This window comes from Trachypithecus francoisi, unplaced genomic scaffold, assembly GCF_009764315.1.
Source record: "Trachypithecus francoisi isolate TF-2019V2 unplaced genomic scaffold, Tfra_2.0 Lachesis_group5, whole genome shotgun sequence".
NCBI lineage: Eukaryota > Metazoa > Chordata > Mammalia > Primates > Cercopithecidae > Trachypithecus > Trachypithecus francoisi.
The window spans coordinates 100,822,162-100,839,180 of NW_022681470.1; the positions used below are offsets into that span (position 1 = coordinate 100,822,162).

The window sequence follows — 17,019 nt, forward strand, 5'->3', positions numbered from 1 at the left end:
CTACTCAGGAGACTGAGGCAGGAAAATGGCGCGAACCCGGGAGGCAGAGCTTGCAGTGAGCTGAGGTCGAGATCGCGCCACTGCACTCCAGCCAGGGCTACAGAGCCAGACTCTGTCTCAAAAAAAGAAAAAACAAAGAAAGAGAAGGAAGGAAGGAAAGGAGGGAAAGAGGGAGGGAGGGAGGGAACTTAGATGAAGACTAGAATATCTGGGAGTGGGCTTAAACCATCAATCATTTCCATTAATGGCCACATGCTAACGAATTATAGCACAGAGATAGCATACTGTAACATCAAATACAGTTAACATGGGGTGAGAAGGTGCTCCCTAACTTCTCCATTCTCCTCTGAAGACACATTCTCCTCTGAAGAACAGAGATACTGAATCTCGCCTTTGGGTAAGTTTGGGCATCCACATGAACGAGCTGGGGCACCCGACTCCAGATTACACCAGGCCACGACCTTCCCTGCTGCCCCTTGCCTGCCTCAGAGGCTGTCCCACAGGTGGGGGCCTCAGCCCCAGGTCTGATGTTGTCCATTTGCTTTCTCACTGGGCTTCCTCCTTGCACTGACTTCCACTCCCCCACGACCCAATGAGTGGCCACGTGGGAAAGACACAAACTGGTCATGCCCCTTTCTCTCTGACACCTGTTGATGCCTGCAGAGGTGAGCTGCAGACCCACTCTATGAGTGGTGACTTGAGACTTCCTCACAATCATGACACTGTCCAAGAGCAGGGCCTGGCGCTTAATAGCCACACCATGAAAGCTCGGTGAAAGAAGGCATCCGCCACAAGGTCCTGGAGGATGAAGAATTCCACTGTGGTCCATAACGTTTTAGTCCCAAAAGATCCCAGATTAGGAGATGTGAAAGGCTTTTGAAAGTGGCCATTCTTTTAAACCATTATACTGGCCACTGCACCATGTTCCCCCATCCTGGGCACTCTGGAGGGCACCATCTACAGCCATACCCATCTCCCCACGCAGGACAGTGCAGCAGCGTTAGTTTGGGGGAGAAGAGAACACTTGTCTGCTAAAGTAAAATCACTTACACCTAACCAGGTGCAAGGGCACTGCAGGTCGTGGGTGGCATGCCCTGGTCATGCTGTGATGTTTAGGGGCCATGACATCTACCCTTTGAATCCGAATTATAATAGAGGGGACTCTGTCCCTATCTAGCTGGCAATGCCTTGTGATTTTCCCTTTCGGATCTGGCAGCTCTCCACGTCTGCTCACTTTGTGGGAGGCAGCTCTTGGCACACCAAACCAGGACGATTCAAAAACCAGAGCCGGGGCCCGGCACGGTGGCTCAAGCCTGTAATCCCAGCACTTTGGGAGGCTGAGACGGGCGGATCACGAGGTCAGGAGATCGAGACCATCCTGGCTAACACAGTGAAACCCCATCTCTACTAAAAAATAAAAAAAAAAACTAGCCGGGCGAGGTGGCAGGCACCTGTAATCCCAGCTACTCAGGAGGCTGAGGCAGGAGAATGGCGTGAACCTGGGAGGCGGAGCTTGCAGTGAGCCGAGATCCGGCCACTGCACTCCAGCCTGGGCGACAGAGCAAGACTCCGTCTCAAAAAAAAAAAAAAAAAAAAAAAAAACCAGAGCCTTGGAGACTTCACTGCAAGCCCTGGACAGCGGGAGCTGGTGGCATCTGGAGGGTGGAGTCCAAGAGGTAGCAGCACTGAGGCTCCACACACCCTTAGGAGGACTATAAGGGGCAATTTCTTGGCAAGTGCCTACTTCCCCAGGAACCTCCGCCTAGATGGAAATGGGCCCCACACCTAGCTTTTCTCTGGACAGGCCCTAGCCAGGCATCCAGGGTACTGGCTGAGTCCTGGGCAATGCAAATGCCTGTGTGCTGACCTTGCGGTGGCTGGAAGGAAGCACCATGATCTTTCCACTTGGAACTGGACTTGCAAAGACGATGGCTCCTGCTGCTTTCAATTTCCTTGGACTTTGGCAATCAGATTTAGCCTTTTGGAATGGGAAGATGACTCTTTTGGGTCACCCCAGGTATGGTGTTGCCTTGGATCTGCCGGTCCTCCCCAGGCCTCAAGGACTGGCTGACGTTCATCATCTCGGTTGGTGTCACCGCACTCACACTCCCTAGCAAAGATCCCCCAAAGTGTGCTGACTAGGAACATATTCCTCAACTTCCTCTCAGATCGTGGTAGTCCATTCTTCTGTTAGTGTAGACTGCGTGTGGGAGGTTGGTGGTGGGTAGGGTGGGAGCCTAGAGAAGGAAGAGAAATGGTAGCCAAGAAGGAACAGAGAAGGAGGGGGAGGCAGGAAGTGTGGAGAGCTGGAGGGAGCTGGGGAAAATGGGTGTGGGGGTAGTGTGAGGAAGACAGAGAGCAGGAGAGACAGGGGATTGGAAACAGAATGAGAGGAGGAGGAGAAACAGGAGGAGAAGAAAGCAGAATAAGAAGAGGGAAATTCCAGCATATCCCAAATCTTATTCCGGAAATGGTCATCAGTGCTCCATGGATAAAGGGAAAAGGAAAGTTGCAAAGAAAAAGAAAGAAACCCCAGCGGGTAGGAGGTCTTGGCAGAATGTTTATTTCAGGGCAGAAAACTGGCAACGCAGGCAGAACTGGTGGCTTTAGTGGAGACCTAAATATAGCTCTTCCCTGTCCCTAATCCGGAAAGGCGCTTAATCTCATTCTCTGAGACAGAAACCTAAAGAGAAGAGCAGAGAGAGGTAAGTCTGGGGCGTCTCCTCCTATTGTAGATTAAAGGTACTCAAGTCCTGTGTGCCAAGGAGAAAAAAATACCTGCAAATTCTGGTGAATATGGAGGCTGAGAATTCACTCGCCAAATGCCAGTAACACAATATTCTCAACAGCTGGTTCCACGGGGTAATGGTGAGCACTCTGGACTCTGAATTAAACTATCCGTGTTCAAATCTCGGTGGGACCTTGTTGTTTGCTGGACTTCTACTCTGGCCAGAAGCCACTCTGGGAAGCAAACTCCCGCCTCAAAGACAAAGTGAAAGGGATGTGGTTTACATTTGCCCTTGTACCAAGTCCTGGGTTAGAGAAGAGAAAGGTTTGGGTCCTGGGGAAGGAAGCTCCGTGGCTGCAAGTGCCCAGGTCCCTCCTTCTCCAGCCTCGCAATGCGTCCCCTGCGATGTCCCTCCTCCTCTCCCGTCCCCTCCTCAGGGGTCCGGGTCCCAGAAACCGGCTTCTCGCAGGGGCCTGGTCCACAGGGAAATTGCCCAAACGTCCAATCGGAGTCACCAATCCTGGTCCCAGCCCTGGGCGAGCCTCCTGGCCCCTGCAATCGGAGGCCCGGACCCCGCAGCCAGCGCCCCAGCAACCGAACAAGTCCCCACCCCCTCTCAGGGCGACCCTGGGCCTCGGGGTGAGAGGTCTCCTCCACTAAAAAGGCAGCCGCCCCTCAGTCCGAGACCCCGAGATTCCTTTCACTCGGGACATCTCGTAATGTTGTCTTTTTGGTAAGTAATCGGTGGGATGAAAATTTTTGATGGGGTTAGCTCAGTCAATGGTGATTGCGTCTCAGTTTAGGGTCGATGGTTTGAGACCTAATTTAGGAGTAACACTGTTTTATTCAGATGGCCCATCCTATTCCGAATGTTAATTTACTCTGTTCTTCACATTCAAATTTCCATGCCGAATTTCTAGCTCCCAAGTCTCTATTGCGGGTCCTGAAAGTCGCTGCTTCACTGAGCTTTGGAATCTGACTCCGGAAAATCTCATTCTTTCGTCCCAAGATTTCAGCCGGAAAGAGAAACCTGCGCGGCGACCTCTTCAAGCGCCCGGGCTGGGAGCGCGGGTTCTGATCTCGGTCGCTCGGGAGGAGCTGCCGCAGGGCCACGGGTAAGAGGAGCCTGAGCAGCTCCCAGGGTTGAGTGCGGGTCGGTGGGGGCGGCTCATGGTGGGTCTTGAGAGCAAGCTAAGATGTCCCTCCGGGCGCTCAGGACCATCACTCTGATTTTCATATTTTGAAAATATGAAAATTTTCAGCGGTTACGAAGGACTGAAAAACACCGCAGTCTTTGAGGGGCTCAGTTTGGCGGACGTGCAGAGGCGTGAGGGTGGGGGAGGGGAGAGAGGTGCCTTGTTGGCTCCTTAGAGTGGACTGGCAGGAAGGAAAACACAGAAGATCAATTTCCCCTTGCAGGCTGGACTGCAGGGCCTGGGATGGAAAATTGGACAGTCAAAGAGTAACGATATGTAGAGGTTGGCTGCATGCATTGAAAATTGTTATCCCTCAGGCCTGTAACCCCAGCATTTGGGAGGCGGAGGCAGGCGCATCACGAGGTCAGGAGATGGAGGTCATCTTGGCCAACACAGTGAAACCCCGCCTCTACTAAAATACAAAAATTAGCCGGGTGTCTTGGCACCTTCCTGTAACCCCAGGTACTCGGGAGGCTGAGAGAAGGGAATCGCTTGAACCCGGGAGGCGGAGGTTGCAGTGAGCTGAGATAGCACCACTGCACTCCAGCCTGGCCACAGAGCAAGACTCAGTCAAAAAAAAAAAAAAGAAAAGGAAAGAAAGAGAGAGGAAGAAGGAAGGAAGGAAGGAAGGGAGGGAGGGAGGGAGGGAGGGAGGGAGGATGGATTGTTATCCCTGGAGAGAAGTGTAGGGGGGACCAGGACACTGCTGTTGTTGCTGTTCACCACCAGCTTTGCAGCATATGTAACTCTGATAACAGTATATAGTGCATAAAAAATCATTCCTGTTTACAACCAATTATCACAACTAGCTACAGATTTCTTTGTTCCTTCTCCACTCCCACTGCTTCACTTGACTAAACTTAAAGGAAAAAATTTTTGTTTTTACATATGATATTGTTTAAGTTGATCCTCAGCCCGCCCTCCTCAAGTAGCTGGGACCACAGGTGTACAACACGGTGTCCAGCTAATTTTGTATATTTTGTAGAGACAGGGGTTTTGCCATGCTGGCCAGGCTGGTCTTGAACTCCTGGACTCAAGTGATCTGCCTGCCTGGGCCTCCCAAAGTGCTGGGATTTTGTGCTGGCCTCCATGCCCAGCCATCATTTGTATTTTGAATTTAAATATTTTATAGTCATAAGTATCATTCTTCAAAGATTCTGGGTTTTGTAGCATGTACAGGGTGGGGTTCAGGACACTCTACTCCAAAATATAACACCTTAGGGTACTGAATATTTTATGCTAAAGGAATTTGAGAAAACAACAGAAGCGGCCAGGCACAGTGGCTCAAGCCTGTAATCCCAGCACTTTGGGAGGCCGAGACGGGCGGATCACGAGGTCAGGAGATGAGACCATCCTGGCTGACATGGTGAACCCCTGTCTCTACTAAAAATACAAAAAACTAGCCGGACGAGGTGGCGGGCGCCTGTGGTCCCAGCTACTCGGGAGGCTGAGGCAGGAGAATGGCGTGGACCCGGGAGGCGAAGCTTGCAGTGAGCAGAGATCCGGCCACTGCACTCCAGCCTGGGCGACAGAGCGAGACTCCATCTCAAAAAAAAAAAAGAAAAGAAAAGAAAACAACAGAAGCAGAAAAGTCACTGTCACCCTCCCCCTGCCCTTCTTCCCTGAAGCCAATCATAAGGCTCTCATGTGAGAGGTACCCACTCTGTACCCAGAGGAAATGTGCATTGTTGTGTCTGAAGACACAGCAACACGGAGTCCGACTATGTTTGTCTAACTGAGCAAGACTCAGTCAAAATAAAAAAAAAGGAAAGAAAGAAAGAGAGAGATTTGAGTAATAATAAACCTCTGTCCCGGTCACTTAGCTGTCTCTGCATTTTGATTCTTTCTCTATTGCAGAAAGTCTGCTGTTCTCAGTTCCATTGGCTTTTCTGGGCAACCAGCAATGTAAACTCACCAGTTACATCAATAAAAGAGAAACACAAATAGCACATATGCTTGAAAAGAAGTGTAAGTCTGTATATTTCTTTTGAAGAAACACGAAAGGAGGAGGAATGATATGACAGGCAATACACTGTCCTAATATTTTCATGATTCTCCTGCCTCCCCCATATCCTTCTTATCCCAACAACTGCTCCCCAGAAACCTTCAACTTAAACACGGTCCTGCCAGAACTGGGTTTGTCCTTCATTGAGGGAACTGGCCAGCAGCCCGCAATGCAACGGGGCTCTCTCTTTGTTTCCAGGTGGATCAACAGGTCAAGAAATAATAGACACACACAAGATAGTGAAAGCTGGATCCAGGGGTGTCACTGCCTTCTGGTCCTGCGGTGCCAACAATGCACTGGATATACCAGCATTTATTACTAAGTTTAGTGAGGGTGGGGGTAGGTTAGTGAGGGATTTAGGGTCATTGATTATGAGGTGAGATGGTCACATGGGGATGAAGTAATTATTTAATATAACATCTGTATGCAGAAGAACAGTATACAGAGGTAAGAATTTACAATATAGTGTGTGCATCAGTAATTTCTAACAGAGCCTTAAAACAGAAACACAGTCTTTCCATAACCTATGATTAGCAAGATATTAATCAGCAGTAACAGTTGCAGCAAAAGCTGGTTACAAACAATCCATAGAAACAGGCTGTGAAGCTAGACAACCAGTTAGACCAGAAATTCTCAGAAGGGAATATGAACCCTGAAGAGGCCTAGAAGAGCCGTGTGGCAAGGTGAGGGCATTTATAGCCCCATCTTTTCCATATGGACAGGCGCCCCCCATGCATCCATTTATAGGCTCTCCACGAGGGTCGCATTCCATTCTCAGAGCTATGAACATCTGCTTTTCTGGGATAGGAATCTTGGTGATGTGAAATCTCCCTGACAGCACGTCCGTTCACAGGCTCTCTGGCAGGGGAAAGCACATCACACGCTGTTGGCTCATTCTGGCAGTCCAACCTGGCATTGTCTTTACACCATCCTGCATGCAATTTTGTATTTACAACAATCAGGAGCATTTCATCTTTTATTCCGTAGCAATAGTTTCAGGGTGTCTCCCTATAGTCCTTCCCTTGCATTTTCCTCTCACCTGCCCCACACCCCTTCCAAATCTGTTCTTTCACTTCCAGGTCATTGAGTTTTTCCATTTAAAAATATAAAAGATACAGAAAGAAGATAACCAGTCATCCATATTCCCACTACCTGGAATTAAGTACTGTTCACATGTACATATTTTTCTTCCAAATCATTTTAAAGTTACTCTCATTTTTTTTAAAGTATACATGCTTAGCATAGACCATACCACCAATACAGAAAAAGTACAGATATGTAAAATTTCTGATCACCTGGAGTTCAAAATAACTTTTGTCAACATTAGGGCAACACTGATCGATCATGTTCTTCTGATATATCTACAAAGAAAAGAATGTGTATTTTAGCTAGACTGCCCCCCCCCCGCACCCCCGCAAAAGAAAAAACAGAACAATAAATAAAAATACATATATATAGATACACACACACATAATATATATGTATATTATATACACATGCTTTTTTTTTTTTTTTTTTTTGAGACGGAGTCTCGCTCTGTCGCCCAGGCTGGAGTGCAGTGGCCGGATCTCAGCTCACTGCAAGCTCCACCTCCTGGGTTTACGCCATTCTCTCGCCTCAGCCTCCCAAGTAGCTGGGACTACAGGTGCCTGCCATCTCACCCGGCTAATTTTTGTATTTTTTTTTTTTTTTTTTTTTTTTGAGACGGAGTCTCGCTCTGTTGCCCAGGCTGGAGTGCAGTGGCCGGATCTCAGCTCACTGCAAGCTCTGCCTCCCGGGTTCACGCCATTCTCCTGCCTCAGCCTCCGAGTAGCTGGGACTACAGGCGCCTGCCACCTCGCCCGGCTAGTTTTTTTTGGTATTTTTTAGTAGAGACGGGGTTTCACCATGTTAGCCAGGATGGTCTCGATCTCCTGACCTCGTGATCCGCCCGTCTCGGCCTCCCAAAGTGCTGGGATTACAGGCTTGAGCCACCGCGCCTGGCCGTATATACATGCTTTTGTAAAACTGAGCTTAGACTCTTTATTTTACAAATACTCCATTTAATAGTGCATGAATTTAACTGAAGACAAAGAGACAGAAACAGAAATGAAGGAATTCCTGAACTCTCAATCACATTTAGAGAGACACTTTTCTAAAGGAATCCTCTAAAGCTAAACATACATTAAATTAAGTAGAATGCATTATGATTTGCAGTGTTTTTTGTTTTTGTTTGTTTGTTTGTTTGTTTTTGCTCTGTTGCACAGGCTGGAGTGCAGTGGCTCGATCTCCGCTCACTGCAACCTCCACCTCCCATCCACCTGCCTCAGCCTCCCAAAGTGCAAGGATTACAGGCATGAGCCACCACGTCCGGCCTGCAGTGGTTTTCTTACTACTTTTTACAATCAAATTGATTAAGACATTGGTTGAATATGGTACAATGCATCCATTTCAAGTTTGATGACATGTCTACTACTCCAGAAGGTCCTCTTGTGCCCTTTGCAGTCAGTGCCCTCGACTCCCTGACCCCAACATTTAATGATGTAGTTTCTGTCACTATACGGGTTAGTTTCACCTGTTCTAGAAATTCAGCTTGATGGTGCCACACAGGATGCACTCTTTTCATCACTCAGCATGAGGTTTTTGAGATTCATCCATGATAACTCATGTTTCCATGATTTGTCCCATCTTACTGAGGGTAGTACTCCATTGGATGAATATATCACAATAGGTCCATTCACCTCTTGATATGTATAAACCGTTTCCCGTTTGGAGACTATTGTAAACAAAACTGCTAAGAACAGGCTCTTTTTGTGAATATATATTTTGTAAATTCCATTTGTCATTCTTTAGTATTAACTATTTTGTTTTTCTTTTTTTTTCTTTTTTTTTATTTTTTGAGAGGGAGTCTCGCTGTGTCGCCCAGGCTGGAGTACAGTGGCGCGATCTCGGCTCACTGCAAGCTCCGCCTTCCGGGTTCATGCTATTCTCCTGCCTCAGCCCCCCGAGTAGCTGGGACTACAGACGCCCGCCACCACGCCCGGCTTTTTTGTATTTTTAGTAGAGATGGGGTTTCACTCTGTTAGTCAGGATAGTCTCGATCTCCTGACCTTGTGATCTGCCCGCCTCGGCCTCCCAAAGTGCTGGGATTACAGGCGTGAGCCACCGCACCCGGCCAGTATTAACTTATTTTGTAAAAGGATGTCACCTTCACAAGTGCAAAATTCGTTCAAATGTTGCAGAGGCCTGAAGCAGAAGTCTACACAATTTCCTTTGTTATATTTCATAATTAAGGGGGAAAAAACTTTATCTGGGATATTGTTTCCTGTCAGCAAATCCTTAATGTAAGCCACACACGATGCTAGGTGTACTATTAGACTGTCTTCTGTAATTTGTGCAACAACTCTAAGAAGTACTTCATATTATTATTTTTCTGTAACCCTTTCCAACTTGAAGCCTAGCAAATTGAAGGACCTCGCCCAAGGTCAAACAGAAGGCAAGTGGCAGCGCCAGGACCGGAAGAAGGTCTTCCCAATGGCTGACCGAAGCCCAGGTCTTTGTCAGAACCTCGGTATTCCTGATTGAGGAGTTTCTGAGCAAAAGCAGCCCACCAATCCAGTGGCTGAGAACTGCTTGGATATTGGCTTCCAGGCGCATCAGAAATACCGATCAGGAATCCCAAGCATACGTTAGTGATGCCGGTCCCGAAACAAGGGACATTTCTTAAACATTCTAAAAACCCGTTTGCTCATCAGTAACGCAATGAAAGTTGCTTTCGGTCTTGGTTCATATATTTTATATTTGAGTAAGGCAATGTCCGCTGCTGGGGTTAGAAGTAATTGGCTGGGCGCGGTGGCTCAAGCCTGTAATCCCAGCACTTTGGGAGGCCGAGACGGGCGGATCACGAGGTCAGGAGATCGAGACCATCCTGACTAACACGGTGAAACCCCGTCTCTACTAAAAATACAAAAAACTAGCCGGGCGAGGTGGTGGGCGCCTGTAGTCCCAGCTACTCGGGAGGCTGAGGCAGGAGAATGGCGTGAACCCGGGAGGCGGAGCTTGCAGTGAGCTGAGATCCGGCCACTGCACTCCAGCCTGGGCGACAGAGCGAGACTCCGTCTCAAAAAAAAAAAAAAAAAAAAAAAAAAAAAAGAGTAATTGGCTCGTCTTCATCAAACTAGATCAGTCCGTAGGACGTACGGCTTCCACTTGCAGTGTCCTGAACACTCGCTGGGCGTCCTGTGCGTTCTAGCCGGTTTTCTTTGGAGCCGGGGGTTTCCGCACCTCACCCAAGACGGGATGGCAGAGGCTTCTCCGGACATGCGGATCTATGCGTGCCGTCCCCAGGGTAGCCACCAGGGGACGCCATAGGCCTTTCTGCCGTGGTCCTCCTTGCCTTTTCCGATTGGGCCAGGTTGTTTCTATTGACCAGGACATTACAGATCAAAAGTGCTCAGGTGGGGTCAGAAACACCCTGGGAGAGACTGGCAAAATGCCCAGAACCGCCATCACTAGGCCTGGGGTTTTCTTCTGTAGTGGAATTCTCGTGCTCATGCAGTGCAGGGAGGATCGCAGCGCGTTTCCGCCAAGACAGGTGAGACTGCGGTTCTGACCTGCGGGCCTCGATGAATGTGCGTTAGGGAACGTGGGCGCCAGGAGACCTCTTCCCCTACACAAAGTAAGAGTGTTACTGTCTGCAAGCGAACGGGGACACTAAGAGCCCCAAAGCCCTTGCTGCTTTCATCCTCTCAAAGAACACTGCCTGCGTAGTTTCTAACTGGCTCTGTGAGATGAGAACACATTCCCTGCTGGCACAGAAATCCTACAAACTCCTGTGAGGACTGCGGTTAGAAGCAGACGCTGAAAGATGACTCGGGGAGCCAGACAAAAAAACACGATGATTTTCACAGAGCATGAAACCCCAAGAGACTGGAATCCACAGAACAACTTGCGCAAAAAAAAAAAAACAGGTTTACGTGCAAAGGAAATAGCTATACAGCATTTGCGATAGTTAAGTTGCGATAAACAGGTTTATAATGGCTGACGTTTCTTCCTGATCGCCATTCAACTGTAAAAATAACACCACACCACTCGCATTACTCAACAAAAAACTACAAAACAGACATTCACATACAATCTGACTTTCAAACGCTACAAAACAGGGGAAAGCGCGAACGCAGTCCCCCACTACCACAAATTATGCAGTCGAGTTTCCCACATTTGGGGAAATCGCAGGGGTCAGCACATCCGGAGTGCAATGGATAAGCCTCGCCCTGGGAAAACCACCTTCGTGATCATGGTATCTCCCCTGCCAGGTAAGTATGAGTTGTGGTACTTCCGCCCCGCCACAGCCTCACATGCTTCACCCTTTACACGCACGGTCACTTACCACGCGCATGTCCTGCCCCCGCCCCCCGCACTGCCCCTACCACGCCACCCCGAGTCCTCCTGTCCCTGACACACACCCAGGACGATCACGTCCAACCGGCGGTCCTGGACTTGCTCCCACAGCACGAGGAATCTTTTGTGGCGAAGCAGCAGCCCCTGCGCTGCTCATCTACATAGGAATCGCCCTATCCGTGATGTCACCGACAGCTCCTTTCCCGGTCCCCGTCTACTCTTCCGCCCCACCCTCCGCCACTCAGCCGACCAACCTGCTGCGGGAGCCTGCGGAGGAAGTGACACCTGCCTTTACTTCCTTTCTTTCCCTCCCCGCCCCGGTCTCTCCCGAAGAAGTAAGTTCTTAAACTGTGATGCCAAGGACACCTTTGGCCGCCAGCTGGAGCCTATGCTCTCTTCTTCAAATAATGGCTTTTAATGCGCCAACTAGAAAGTTTAGGATTACAGAGAAAACCGGTTCTTTTCACATACAGTTATCCTTGTGATGTAGCTTTCTGCTTGAAGTTAGAAGTCGTTCAGTATCAGAGAGAAACCGTATCTGTGAAACTAGAGGGGCTGCTCAGATGACTGCAAACCAGCCATCCTTGCTTGTTTTATCACTAGGAGTGTTATAAAGACGGTTGTCCAGTTTCATGAATCTTGTAGCGGTTTTCAAATACAGCAGTGTACAAAAATGTGCTGCCCCAGCGGACCACACTGGACACTCAGGCATGGTGCTGGAGTCGTTTTATCATCTCTTCCACTGCCTTCTCTAGACCTTAGCACTTACCTCATGTTAACACTTTATATTCTGCAAAGACAGAAACAAAGTCATCCAAATTTGGCAAACATATTTGGGGGAAATTTTATTTCAGGTGTTTAACTGATTACTTTTAATATATAGACTACAACACCAAATTCTGTGGGACATTTGACAAGGTTCCAGGTTTGCCAATCAAAACCACCAACCACTTTTGACCATAATGACCCATTGGTACATCCTGTGCTAAATTTCACCTGTATTTCTCTTGATTGCACTCACAATGCAACTCAGGGTCACAACAAGCAAAACCTGTTTATTGAATCTGTCTGATGCTTCTAAGAGGTCAGAGATTTATTGGTCATTTCTGATGGTTTGACCTGATGAAATCAGATACCTATGTTGCTTCTAAAGCATTCCAAAATCATCACCTACTCCAAATGCATCTCTGCTGCCAGTGTAAATGTTAGGCTGAGGTGGGAGGATTGATTGAGCCCAGGAGTTCATTCAGGTCCAGCCTGGAAAACACAGCGAGACCTCCTCTCTACAAAAAAAAAAATCAAAGAATTAGCTGGGCGTTGTGGCATGTACCTGTGTTCCCAGCTACTTGGGAGGCTGAGGTGGGAGGATTGCTAGAGCTGAGAGGTTGAGGATGTGGTGGGCTATGATGGAGCCATTGCACTCCAGCCTGGGGGACAGAGTGAGACCCTGTCTCAGTCAATCAATCAATAAATCTCAACCATTTAAAATATCAATGACACATCTGTTTGGCCTTTTAAGTGCATTACTGAATTCTCCAATCTACATTTTTGAGAACAACCTGGGGAATAGCAACATGGAGGTATTTGGCCAAAATGCAGACCCTTTCATTGTCTGCTTCAGTCTATTTTTAAAAATCCTCTAAAGGATTATTCCAATTTGCCCTTTTCAACCATTTAGTGGCCCTGCCTTCTTACACTAGCATGTGAATTAATTGATAAAAATCAGACTATCTGGGCTCAAAAGTTTGGACAATAAGTCAAATTTTCTCCTCAACCCTATCGGATCTTGGAGGCTGCTTTAGAATTAGAAAGGGACATTTTATTTAAATTTCGATCAAGGAAGTCTTTTTTTTTTTTTTTTTTTTTTTTTTTTGATACAGTGTCTTGCTCTGCCACCCAGGCTGGATTGCAATCTCGGCTCACTGCAACCTCCACTTCCTGAGTTCAAGCAATTCTCCTGCCTCAGCCTCCTGAGTAGCTGGGATTGCAGTCATGTGCCACCATGACCGGCTAATTTTTGTATTTTTAGTATAGACCGGGTTTCACCACGTTGTCCAGGCTGGTCTCAAACTCCTGACCTCATGATCCACCTGCCTAGCCCTCCTAAAGTGCCAGGATTACAGGCATGAGCCACCGCGTCCGGCCTAGGGAAATCTTTTATAATATTCTTAATTCACATTTTGGTGAAGCGGTATACAGAACTGTAGGCTCCCCTCTTCCTGTGGGTTTTACCTTGAAAGGGGCTGTCAGAACAGAAGTTTCAGGGAAGGGGCCAGAGCCCTGGGGACTTTCCTCAGGTGACGGTGATGTAAGAATAGGCAAGGCAGGACTGGAGGACTCGGGTAAGGGAGACTACGAAGGTGCAGGGGCAGGAGGAGAAGGCGCAGTTGGAGGCAAAAGAGACAAAGTCTCCCCAATATTTATCAATTCAGAAAACGTGTCAGTTTACCTCCTTCAGCTTACTTCCTCACTGGAGGCAACTTTCTCAGTTCTTTTAGAAGTTTCTAGGTATTATTGAAGTAAGTCTCCCATTTAATTTGGTTCTAAAACCAAATTTTTCCAATTGTGCACACTAATAATTATTATTATTATTTTTTTTTTTTTTTTTTTTTTTTTTTTTTTGAGACGGAGTCTCGCTCTGTCACCCGGGCTGGAGTGCAGTGGCCGGATCTCAGCTCACTGCAAGCTCCGCCTCCGTGTTTACGCCATCTCTGCCTCAGCCTCCCGAGTACTGGGACTACAGGCGCCCGCTACCTCACCCGGCTAGTTTTTGTGTTTTTAGTAGAGACGGGTTTTCACCCTTTTCCAGGATGGTCTCGATCTCCTGACCCGTGATCCCCCGTCTCGGCTCAAAGTGCTGGGATTACAGGCTTGAGCCACCGCGCCCGGCCTAATAAATTATTTTAAGCATTTCAAAGGATCCCCATTTCCTTGGCTGGGCGCGGTGGCTCAAGCCTGTAATCCCAGCACTTTGGGAGGCCGAGACGGGTGGATCACGAGGTCAGGAGATCAAGACCATCCTGGCTAACACGGTGAAACCCCGTCTCTACTAAAAATACAAAAAACTAGCCGGGCGAGGTGGCGGGTGCCTGTAGTCCCAGCTACTCGGGAGGCTGAGGCAGGAGAATGGCGTGAACCTGGGAGGCGGAGCTTGCAGTGAGCTGAGAAACGGCCACTGCGCTGCAGCCTGAGCGACAGAGTCAGACTCCGCCTCAAAAAAAAAAAAAAAAAATCCCCATTTCCTTCATTCTGCTTATGACCTTTACTGGTTAGGTGGGTCCAGTTTCTTGGACATTTACAAGAGGATGCCTCGTAAGTGTTATACATAAACCCAGCTGGTGTTTCTAAAGGCGTTTGTTTCTTCACAGTGTGCTAAATTTTGAAGCTTGATTTCCCATAATTCAGGAGCTTTTCAGATGACCAAGGCCTGCAATGTGATTTGGGTCACAGTGCGGTTCTTATGAAGTCACTCCTACAGATAATACCAGAGTTGTGTATCGCTGTCTCAGTGGTTCCCACTGTTTCTAACCACCAGGTGGCCACAGAGTGCATGTGCTCTGGGGTACCCGTCCCACATATACCCTCCCAGAAGAGCAGGAAAGGGGGTTCATAAAGATGTACTTCTGATGGGGAGTGCCCTATGAGGCCACCTTCACATGGTGAGTAATGACCCCGACACCTCTTTAGCGTCCCTGGTCACTTGGAGCACCTGAATGGGTCAGCGGGAGCAGATCACTTCTTTTCTTCAGGGCAGAACACACCTCCGTGCATTTTCCAGTTGAGAACTAACAGGAATTAGTCACAAATGAAAAGCTAAGTCCGAATGTTCAAAACAACATGCTACATAAAAAGAAACCACCAGTGCCTACCTGCCAATACCTTGACCCAGATCTTCCTGCCGAGGAACAGAGGCAGAAAAGGCAGAAGCTCTCTGGAGAGCTCTTTGCCTGACTATGACCCAAACCTTCTGTCCTGACACAGAGGTGGAAACGGCAGTTATTTCCCCTGAAACTCAAAGCTCTTACCCACAGGGTAAAGACAGAAAACCTCCGTTCTAGAAAGGGAGAGCTGGAAAGGAAACTCAAGCAAACTCCAGGCCTTCAACCGAAGAGTGGGAAGGTCCAGATTTCAGGAGGATTCACCCTTTACTACTGCCCATCTGTTTCTCTCTGAGTCAGAACTCAAGGGCTTCAGAGCTGGCCAGGCACCCAGTCCGGGAGGAATGTGGTGTGATCTGAGAGATGAAAATACATGCCCCTTTAGAGACTAAGACAGACTCTAAGGTTAAGGAAACAAACGTTAGCTACAGGTCAAGGGTTCAGGGCTCAGCTACCATGACAACTTCCTGAATTCCTATGGCTACAGGAAAAACCACACTCTTGCTAAACTCCTTAACAATAGGAGCTACCAGGCAAATTGTCAAAATGTTCCCAGCCCTTCTCAACTGGATTTACAACCCAGATCACTAGACCTCCGATGGGACAGAGGAGTGGCCTTTCATTCTCTCCTGATAAGCAACTGCAGATATCAAGCCAGTTTCAGCCATGTTACAGGGACTGCACACAGACCGACTTCGTGTCCAATAGTTCACCTTTTGACATAAAGAGCCAATTTCCACCTCATTTTAATGCTAAAATCCCTTCCCAATGTGAAGATGGGGTACATGTTACATATATGTTTACCCATTGCACATGAGCTCAGTACTCCTCAGAAATGGACTTTCTCCAAACCTGCTGAATATGTATAACTCCATTGTGTGATACACACCCTGTGAGGCACAAAAACCAACCTGCCCTCTCTCTCTCTCTCTCAAGAAACCACCTCTTCAAAGACACGCACTGGAGATTGTCTCTTCCTGGACTGCAAACTGATCTCACCAATAAAATTCTTACTACTATTTAGCCACCCTGGAGGCCTTTGAGAGGACAGTCAGTTGGTCAGAGATGAGTTGCTCTGAATCCTGCTCCCAGGGCCAAAATGTCGACCTAGAAGGAAGGGGCTTAAGCACAAAGTATGATTTAAAGAGTTTGTTTGAGCCAATGTGAGGGTAGATGCCCGGATGGCTCAGACCCAAGCAATCTTGGATATGGGTTCTGTTTGGCTTTGTCACAGGCAGGTTTGTAAAGACCAAAAGGGAGACAGGGAGTTGGCTGGTAGAAAATTGTTTGTCAGGAACTCCCAGTGGTTTACAGAAATAACATTGATTAGGGATTAGCTATGCATTGTTCAGCTACAGGTAGTGAGATATGGTGTCCAGTGCACATGATTAGGTTACTTTATAGCTAACTGTGGCAATAGCAAGCAGTTTCAGTGGATGAATACATAGCTCAAAAGAGGGCAAGTGGCCAGTGGTGGTGGTTCATGCCTATAATTCCAACACTTTGGGAGGCCAAGGTGGGCGGATCACCTGAGGTTAGGAGGTTGAGACCAGCCTGGCCAACATGATGAAACCCTGTCTCTACTGAAAATACATACACACACACACAAAAAAAGGCTGGCATGGTGGTTCGCGCCTTTAGTCCCAGCGATTTGGGAGGCTGTGGCAGAAGAATGGCTTGAACCTGACTGGAGGAGGTTGCAGTGGGCCAAGATCCTCCACTGCACTCCAGCCTGGACAACAGAGTGAAACTCCATCTCAATACAATAAAAAAAAATTTTTTTTAACTTAAACAATTTTAGAAAGCAGGAAGTAGGATGTGGTTGCTGTCTCA

General features: G+C 48.0%; 1 non-coding gene across 1 annotated transcript; it reads right to left on the minus strand.

Moving 5' to 3' along the window:
- Positions 1-11,067: 11,067 nt before the first annotated feature.
- LOC117076882 lies at positions 11,068-11,231 on the minus strand. Its single transcript, XR_004434514.1, has one exon. It is a non-coding gene; the product is annotated as a U1 spliceosomal RNA (small nuclear RNA).
- Positions 11,232-17,019: the final 5,788 nt, after the last annotated feature.